This window comes from Schistocerca piceifrons, chromosome 8, assembly GCF_021461385.2.
Source record: "Schistocerca piceifrons isolate TAMUIC-IGC-003096 chromosome 8, iqSchPice1.1, whole genome shotgun sequence".
In the NCBI taxonomy this organism is placed as follows: domain Eukaryota; kingdom Metazoa; phylum Arthropoda; class Insecta; order Orthoptera; family Acrididae; genus Schistocerca; species Schistocerca piceifrons.
The window spans coordinates 408,216,980-408,227,959 of NC_060145.1; positions in this window are offsets into that span (position 1 = coordinate 408,216,980).

The following is a 10,980-nucleotide window of genomic DNA, read 5'->3' on the forward strand; positions in this document are numbered from 1 at the left end:
CGGCACACCTGGTGTAGAGCGTGGCGGCAGCTGCGCAGACATGCGCGAGTGCAGTTTACCGGGCCGCGCAGCGCGCCCGGCCGGCCGGTTTATATTACACACTGCTGGCGAAGTTTCAAAAGATTCCTGAGCACAGTCAAGCGTGTCTTGTCTATCCAATATGTCTATCACTTGTTGAAGGGAGGGATTAACTAGTTTCAAAATTTGCTCCCGTATGCGAACATCAGAAACGTTCTGTGCAATTGCATCACGCACCATAGTATCAGAATAAGGAAGGCCACAGTCACATTCAAAAGCACTGTCCCTTGTAAGGCCTTGCAAAGTTGCAACCCACTCCCGATTAGTTTGACCGGCCGTACGCTTTGTACAAAAGAACGTATACCTTTTTGCAACGACATTTACTGTTTCTTTGAAATAGGCGTCCAATGCTGACAAAATTTCATCGTAGGACAGAGTTGCTATGTCGCGTCGGGGAAACAATTTCACTATCACATGGTAGGTGGACACACCTACACACGAAAGCAAAAACGGCTGCCGCTCATTACCTTGAATTCTGTAGGTGGCGAGATGAAATCCAAACTGGCGGGACCACTCGGTCCACGATTCCACGTCTGGGTCATAGGGCCTAAAAGGCGGTGCAACTGCGAGGTGTGACTGCGGTAGCGGTGAAGCGGCGGCGGCCGCATCGGTTTGAATGGCACGTTGACCCTGGACGAGCTGTCCAAGGGCATCCAATAACGCCTGCGTCTGCTGATTCTGCAAGCGATAAAATTCGGACAGTACATCTGGAGATTGTGGAGAAGCCATGACACAAATAAAGCAGAGCAAAGCAAGTAGAAAGAACACGATCCCATCCTCGTCGCCAATCTGTTGTGGCGTAACAAGCTAGCTACACCACACTGAGAAGGGAGCCGAAAGAAAGGCACGTGTACACACACGCCGACTGGCGTGAAGTCTGGAACAGGATAACTATTGAATGCTAATAAGAAAAGTATGCAGCTCCTCGAATACTTAACTTTATTCTATGTTGGTTTACAACGTTCTTCTTGAGACATTTATACGATAACTATCAAACTATGTAAGGCTAATGGCGCCTTGCTAGGTCGTAGCCATGGACTTAGCTGAAGGCTATTCTAACTGTCTCTCGGCAAATGAGAGAAAGGCTTCGTGAGTGTAGTCGCTAGCAAAGTCGTCGTACAACTGGGCGAGTGCTAGTCCATATCTCGGGACCTGCATGGGGTGGCGCTCGGTCTGCGATCACACAATGGCGACACGCGGGTCCGACATGTACTAAATGGACCGCGGCCGATTTAAGCTACCACCTAGCAAGTGTGGTGTCTGGCGGTGACACCACAGCTACACTCCATACAAATACTTTCAGAAAGGACTTCCTGACACTTAAATCCATACTCGATGTTAACAAATTTCTCTTCCTCAGAAATGCTTTTCTTGCCATTGCCAGTACATTTTACATCCTCCATGTTCCAGCCGTCCTCAGTTACTTTGCTTCCCAAATAACAAACTCATCTACTACTTTGAGTGTCTCATTTACTAATCTAATTCGCACCTGATCTAATTCAACTACATCCCATTATCCACTTTTTGCTTTTGTTGATGTTTATCTTATACCCTCCTTTCAAGACACTATCAATTCCTTTCAGCCTCTCTTCCAAGTCCTTTACCGTCTCTGGCAGAATTACAATGTCATCAGCAAACCTTAAAGTTTTTATTTCTTCTCCATGGACTTTAATTCCTACTCCAAATTGTTCTTTTGTTTCCTTTATTGCTTGCTCAATATACAGATTGAATAACATCGGGGAGAGCTACAACCCTGTCTCACTCCCTTCTCAGCCACTGCTTCCCTTTCATGCCTCTCGAATCTTATAGCTGCTATCAGATTTCTGTACAAACTGTAAATAGTCGTTTGCTCCTTGTATTTTACCCCTGCCACCTTTAGAATTTGAAAGAGAGTATTCCAGTCAGTGTTATCAAAACCTTTCTCTAAGTCTACAAATGCTATACATGTAGGTTTGCCTTTCCTTAACCTATCTTCTATGAGAAGTCGTAGGGTCGGTATTAGCTCATGTGTTCCTACATTTCTTCGGAATCCAAACTGATCTTCCCCAAGGTTGGTTTCTACGAGATTCTCCATTCTTCTGTAATGAATTTATGTTAGTATTTTGCAGCCATGACTTATTAAACTGATAGTTTGGTAATTTTCACACCTGTCAGCACCTGGTTTCTGTGGGATTATTGTTCTGGAAGTGTGAGGGTAATTCGCCTGTCTCAGTCATCTTCCTCACAAGATGGAAGAGTTCTGTCATTGATGGCTCTCCAAGGCTACCAATAGCCAATAGCTTTAATAGAATGTTGTCTACTCCCGGGGCCTTGTTTCAGCTTAGGTCTTTTAGTGATTTGTCAAATTCTTCATGAAGTGCATCTCCCTTGTATCGAACTCCTATATACTCCTACCACCTTTCTTCTTTCCCTTCTTTGCTGAGGACTGGTTTTCCATATGAGCTCTTGATACTCATACAGGTGGCTCTCTTTTCTCCAAAGGTCCCTTAAATTTCCCTGTAGGTAGTGTCTTACCCATAGTGATATATGCTTCTACACCTTTTGTGGAGATGCAAAATGGAATGGTCACATAAATTTAATTGTTGGTAAAGCTGGTACCATACTTCTATTCATTAGAACACTATTGGAAAAATGGACTCGTAAACTATCACGCAAAAGTGCGCTAACGTAGTGTTGCGGGTGTCGATGGTCGAACCCGGGACTCCAGATGGCCGAACTGAAGCTGGGACTGCGCCACATTTTGTCAGGAGGCCGAGCAAGTTCAGTAGCATCAAGGGGCAGCGCAGAGTGATACAGCGGTATTCAGAAGTATTCCATTATTCACATAATTTACAGTACTACGATGGGTGCAGCGTAGTGTTGGCGTGCTGCCCACAGCACTGTTCCGCGAGTCCAGCCGGATCAGCAACTCCTGGTATGCTGACGCCACTGGTCTGTCATCAAGGCCGCCCAGCTGGTAGTCCCACACTCTGCCCAGTTGCCACCCGCCGAGGCATCGTGTCTTGCACCGCGTCGCTGCCTGCAATTCTGGAGACAGTTACAGTCCCTGGTTCTTGCCACCCTCCGCCCTGTTTGTCCTGTTCTGTCTGACCATGGGACAGAGGTGGTTGTTCTGCTCTAACTTGGCCCTCGGGCCGCTACTGCTCCCAGGACAGGACCGGACTCCAACCCACGCTCTCCTGGTTGCTGTGCGGCAACTTGCCGCTAGTGGTGCTTGCTGGATGGCAACACCGGCCGCCTTCTCTGGCACCACTGCAGTGTTGCCACATCTCCCACACTGTACGCCTCGCCTGGACCCTGGTTCGCCAGGTGGGAAGCGAACGTGGCCCATACTGGACCCGCTGCAGACTGCCGTCACTGGCCTCCTTCAGGCAGACTGTGCAATCTCCAAGTGCACAGCTGCCATTCCGTCCTGCCCTAGTGTTGTGTCCCAAGAGGTGGAATACAGCCCAAACAAGTACATAGAAATGATGTAAAGGTTTACACATAATGTTTACAACATCGCTGCCAGACTGGCCCCTATAAGTGTAGACCAGGACAGGTCCGACTCGACTCTCGACTGACCTGATGCACCCCTAAAGTTAAAAGTGCCTGACTATTTATACTGCTTTTCCCCCAGAGAGAAACAGAAACTATGGCTGGGGTAAATTCCCATATGTCAGCCGCTTACACATCGCCACTCCCGGCTCTGGCCTACTGCCTAGCCTCATACAACGCAATAACTTAAAGCAACGCGGCAGTTCCCTGCCTTGCTGTTTCACCACACCAAAAAAATCGTACTAGCAATACGCCGCTGCAGCTCGATGCCATGTTTACCCTGTCTGGCCTACTGGCTGCCGACTATTACTACACACTGCCAGCAGCCCGACTTCATCTCCCAACCGCGCCTTTACTGAATTTTAACAAAATTCCCCTTTCCTACAAATAATACTAGCGCAGCAATAGGTTAGAGAACCAGCATTACATGAACAATTGAGGAATATGCTACGGTCCCCTATGTTTTGTGCTCTTCAGGACAGCGAAGACAAATTAGACTAATATAGTGTGTAACGTTGTTGCTTTAATATGCTATGAAAGCGGTACTGATAGGCAATAAAAGCGGGTTAAAGCTGTGAGCTGTTTGGGGAAGTTAACCTTGCATTACTGCGCAAGTGTTCCATCAGGTATCCAGTCTAGCTTACCAAATTCCCAACCAGACTAACATTAATTATAATCTTTTAATAGTCATACAACAACCGGTGATATATATATATATATATATATATATATATATATATATATATATATATATATATATATATATATATATATATATATAAAGAGAATTTAAATAAAAGGAAATAAATCAGTTTATATTTGGAAATTTATTTCAACATTGTTCATAGAAATTTCAGCATATTAAACTTGATTCATAATTAATCTGGTGCCTTATTTAGGATTGTGAAAATGTGAGTTTCTAATCTTGTGGAACAGATCAAATATGAAGCCAAGATTGGGAGACTGCATACAACACTGCATTCAATAAAATAACACACAAAGAACGTTGAAACATATGCAAGAGGAAATTAACCACAAACAACCGATTCAATTTTCACCCAAAGAAGTTACGTTCGTAGCGTAATCCTGTCCGCCATGTAATTACCACACACTGGTATACTAAATTCATACTAACTCTCTGTGAAATCTTCCCGAAAAGATTATCTGAGGGCTACTTTGATGATTACACCACATGCTTCACGTGGTCAACTTGGTTTACACAAAGAGTGTAACTCCACAATAATTTTGATAATTAAAATAAATTAGATCGAAAAGTAATTTACAAAAGAAAAACCTCGAACTGGTTACTATCGTCTTACTATTAACCTGATGGGTCAAACAGTTGTATAAGTACGTGGTACTGGTCTCACAAAGTACACCCCACGTGGGTTGACCATAAAGAAAAGCTGCTATATTGAAAAATATTGTCAAGATGAGACCTTATAATCTCACGCACATTCGCATTTAAGATTGATGAACTTAGTTAGAGTTACTGATCAACACGTGGTTCCACTTTACTCACAAAGTAGTGACAAAGCAACTACCGGAATATATTCTGAACTTCACACTCGAATTACACTGCGTTGCAATTTAAGATAACATAAGATATTTTAGATCTAAACCTAGGCTGAACTTAAGAAATCCATTGTCCTACGGACTTTGCAGACACGCGCTTAGCCGGAGATCTTACCACTTCAGACACTCGCCGGGGACAGACTGACCTGCTCCTACCGAGTGTGCTAACAGAACAAACGGAAGTGACCAGAGAGGCAGCTTCCTATACCAACATGACAAGGGACGGACAGGACCATACTAAGAATAGAAACCTCTCTGCTTTTAGAAAGCGTAGTTACTTGTTCCGACGATGGTCCTGCTGTTCTCTAGCAGACAGGCTTGTCTGCTACCCTCAAGCATGCAACTAGAAATACATTTGCTCATTCATCCTCTCACACAGAAGGGAAGGGGGATGACAGTATCTTATCATATACAGTATATAAAAGAAAGCGGATGTAGGTTCCGTATGAGACTGTGTGACATGAATTACAAATAAACTGCGTTTTAAAGTGTAGTAGTGTGACAGATCGTTCTTGTTTATGCGTAAAAGTAACACGTTCCACTACTCAGTCTCCTCCCAGATAGTAAGAAACGCCACAGTAAATTTAGAAGAGGAATTTATGCCGTAAATGACAACAAATTTAAGAAATTAACATGAAAGGAATCCAACAGAGTCCTTTCATAACCCCAACGCTCCGGGAAAAGACTGTGCAGGGAATTTTCTGGCCATGCTGGGACATTCCCAAGCAGGCTTCTCACACCCTACTTAAACCAAAAATGTAAAGAAAAGGCAAAGGTCACCAGCTACTTGCTAAAACACAATAATTTCAACAAATCTTTAAAATCTACTAATTTCAAACAGAAAAAGAACACAATCTGTGACACCTATTTAAAACATCGTGTAGACCTAATTCGGCCAGCAAGTAAAAACAATGGTCCCTGTGTCATTAATATGAAAACAATTTCTGGTTTTTACCCTTATGGAGTTCAACAGTATTTGCTCATTGCAAGAGCCAACTGATCACAGGAAAATTTATGACTGTTAATTAACAAGTAAAATTTATGAAAATGGCAAAGGTGGCACAGCAATTAAAAAAGAACATGAAAATAACATCAGTATTATAAAGCAGAACATTACAATGCACAATCCACAAAAGCAAAAAAAGTAATAGGAGAAAAAAAAAACATATTTTACAAAGTGGTTATCACAAAAAAATTCTATATCTTATAAAACTAATAATTTGTAGAATTAAAATAACTTTGTGGCACTAATTTAATCACTCTACTATATTTCAGTTAATTAGCAAACAATGATCACTGTGTCATTATACTGAAACCACAATTAATTATGTGATTGTTACCCTTAAGAGGTTCCTCACTATAAATATGCCCCATGCAAAGGCTAATCGATCACAGTCCAATGAGCATGAATAGCTATCTGACTGATAAACGAAGCAATGCCACAGGAATGAATTTACGAAACAAAATATCACAAATCTAATACAACACACACAAACAAACATTGACAAATAAAACAGCTCTGAAAGCACAATAGTCAACGTCTAAAAAAAAAACACCAAAAATAAAACACCTGCAATATACAAGAGTCAAAGTCTAAAAAAAACAATAAATATAACACCTGCAAAATACAAGAGTCAGTCTAATATACACCAATAAATCGAACTCCTGCAAAACACACGAGTCAAAGTTTCTCTGACAGAAATACCCGTATATGCATTGAACTAAGAACCGTATAATCACTGTTCACTGACACACTCAGTAGTTCCACTGTTCTGAGGCACAATATAAGGGCTGAGGGGGAGGGGGTTCATCGCCGCAGCTGTGAGTAGGGATTTTTGTCCATCTGTTGCGTGCAATCCCGCCGTCTCTGCCCTCACATGAAGTTTCTTTTGGTGGCCTGTGTCACGTACATCTCGATTTGGTTCCATGTTTGTGTTGTCAAATTCGTGCGGTATCCTCGTTTGACACGCCAGGTTGATATTCCTGGGCAAGGATGACACTTAATGGTTCTTCTTTGTGCCACTCTTAGCTACCAGAGAACATCAAACTATGATTTACTGTCGCTTGACAGTGGGCATCCGCCAGGAAATGTTGATAGGCGTCGTTAAAGTCTGCCAGTTTCTCTGGACAGTATGTTTCAAAAGGCTCCACGCCCCTTGTGTTGTTACATTCTTGAGTTATCCTCAATTGGCTCGCCGGTTTGATATTCCTGGGCAAGGATGACAGTGGCTCCTGTCTTTTGTCGTTTCACCGCAGCCGTCTCGTCACGGTCGCGTGCGTATAGTGCGTTGCCAGCAGATGGATTTCCGCGCGGTGGACCGCTCGCCCATCTCAGGTCATCGCCTCCACGAAGGTTCGCACTGGTGCGGCCGGCCATTTGCTCCGGTTACAAGGGAAAGTGTTTGTCCCGTTCCCTACTTTTGTTGTCGACCGCGCTCCCGAAGTGGCCCGGTTGACACTGTGTCCTGCTGGGAAACCCGCCTGTTAACACCTAGTCCAACTGCTCCCGCTGTCTCGTAAGAGTTTAGCCGGTTCGCTTTCACGTTCTCAACTGCATTCACAGAAATTGTTCATCATAGTTATGTGATTACAAGATGTCGTACATAATACCACTTAGTATTGTCTTTCACAATTTTTAAGAACAAAAGTGAGACTTAATTTTTTTTAAATAAATAAGTTAGACGGATCGACAATATAAAAATAAAAGTTAAATGACTTGACAATATAAAAAATAAAACTGAAATGACTTGACAGTATAAAAATAAAAATTAAATGAACTGACAATATAATATCTAAATCCACATCACTAATGTGGTTCACTTGCGTTTTAAAAAATCAAATGCTACTTATTAATTCACTAAAATGAATAGGATTATGCCTTGTGGAAGTATAGGTCAGGACAGCATAGGGTTCACATGTTATTTACACACACACACACACACACACACATGCACACCTGTTGTCTATACTACAAACTAACTACCCATAATCGTGTATTACTCAAAAATTCTACTTCAATCCATTACTAGTTAATCCAACAAGCTACTTCAATGCTACTTCACCACAGTGTTTATACCACTACAACATTGTTCTAATTAGTCCTCTTCTTGACGCTCACGGCATATGTCTTGTCACATGATAAATATGGAGAAAATTTCCTTAAACATACATAGTAAAAAGAACAATGGTTATTTACACGCAAAAACATTTACACCCGTTGACACACTTGATAAGAGACTCGCAATTATACATCTATCACACTCATATGTTTATACATAAAACAGTAAGACAATTTCATCTAAAATTACTTTATCACAAGAATTAATCACGCAGATGACTCTGAGAACGGTAAAAATATCTGCATCATACAGGTTATACTACATTTTCTTACCCATTTTGCTGTGATTTCGTTCCTTCTTTAAGTTACCTTTCCCTTCCAAATCAGTTATTTCTCCTGTGGTGGTTATTCTGGATTCATTTCTCATGAATGGCAAAATTGTGGTCTCCTCTATTCTGTAAAACTGTTTCACCTTAACATCCTATTGAAATTACAGCTGACACAAAAGATCCGAATCCTCCTGTAGTTTAAATGACAAATGTTTTGCTTCATCCTTATTACATTAAACCAAGCTTTTCTTCGGTCCCATAATCAAAATTATTTAATCTTCCTCTACCTTCAAGAGGGAAATTTCCTCAGTACAAGTCATATAGGCTGCAGTGCATCCCGCACCAGCGAAAACAGTAAGCTGTAATGCTCACAGCATCAGCAAAACACATAAACGTCGCTTTTCTAGGACAAGTATTCACGTAGAATATTTTTTCAGGCTCTGGCTCAACATCAGTCAAGACTACAAAAAGGATCCATATATCTGTTCCATTCTCCATTTGCTGGCAAACTGCTCTTCATTTGACTACCATGATACTATTTCAGAGCCACGTAAATTACACAAACCGCAACTCTTCTTTCACCTTGAAGGGAATCAATCTACTTACGAAATCCACAGACAGCACTTTACGTACTCAGCTATAAAGAACAAAAAAGATGTATCATCAATATTAACATATTATCGCATATTGGGAAGCCATTGGTTAAACAATCGTATTATCGCATTCTGTTTTCAAGATTCCAAGCTTACTCATTCCTTTCTCAGAGATCTCCTATCTTAAAATATTCATACAGCACGCATACTACAGTAAGAGATCCTCATTTATACTGACAGATATAGAATAGTAATAGATAGATAGTAGCACTGAAAACAGAAAATCGGAAATAAGGCTACTAACAGCTGGGGACCTGGGTTTGCCAGACCCATAATACCCAAGATCGGATATTCCCCTGGCTTTTGCATTAATTCAACACAGATCTTGCTTCCCTCAGGAGCGACTCGTTTCAATTTACACAAAAAAAACATAAACAGCATTTCACTCGTTCACAAAGAAACCTTTTATCTTCACATTTGAGCCAACCTAAATCCTAATTGCACAAGGAAAGAAAAAAAACTACAAACATCACTTCAATCAATCACATAGAAACATCTTTATCACTATTTTTACCAACATATTATTCAAAATGCATTTATCACAAATATAAACTAATCAATTGTTTCTCTTCACCGTCCTCTCTACTCCTCACTGTCCTTTCTACTCAATGTATGGTTTTACGTTTGACACATGGTGTAGCCCTTTTGATTTCTTCGATCGAAGAGTTTCCACTTCTATGGCGTTTTCATGGGGAATCTTCCTTATCTGATACGGGCCGTTAAAGAGATGAAAAAATTTCTTCGAGACACCTGACCGTTTGTTAGACAGCTTGTGTGATCTGATAAGAACTTTTTGTCCTACATGAAACACTGTTTTACTCACGTTTTTCTTATACGCTTTGACTCTGGCTTCTGCTGCACGCTTGATGTTGCGTAAAGCTAAGTCAACAATTGCATTCCGGCGTAGTCTCGGCTCTAGTGGCCAAGGCACCACATCTTTGATTTTGCTCGGGGGCTCCTTGTTTTTTAGCATAGTGATTCGCGGAAGCTTTGTTGACGTACTAAGCAACTCATTAATTATGGTCTGAAATCCTTTTAGGTGTATGTCCCACGATCGGTGATCACGACTGCAGTATAACCTACATAATTTTCCTAATTCACGAATAATACGCTCACTGGGGTTCGAGCTGGGGTGAAATAGTTATATATATATATATATATATATATATATATATATATATATATATATATATATATATATATATATATATATAGATATATACACTCCTGGAAATTGAAATAAGAACACGGTGAATTCATTGTCCCAGGAAGGGGAAACTTTATTGACACATTCCTGGGGTCAGATACATCACATGATCACACTGACAGAACCACAGGCACATAGACACAGGCAACAGAGCATGCACAATGTCGGCACTAGTACAGTGTATATCCACCTTTCGCAGCAATGCAGGCTGCTATTCTCCCATGGAGACGATCGTAGAGATGCTGGATGTAGTCCTGTGGAACGGCTTGCCATGCCATTTCCACCTGGCGCCTCAGTTGGACCAGCGTTCGTGCTGGACGTGCAGACCGCGTGAGACGACGCTTCATCCAGTCACAAACATGCTCAATGGGGGACAGATCCGGAGATCTTGCTGGCCAGGGTAGTTGACTTACACCTTCTAGAGCACGTTGGGTGGCACGGGATACATGCGGACGTGCATTGTCCTGTTGGAACAGCAAGTTCCCTTGCCGGTCTAGGAATGGTAGAACGATGGGTTCGATAACGGTTTGGATGTACCTGCAC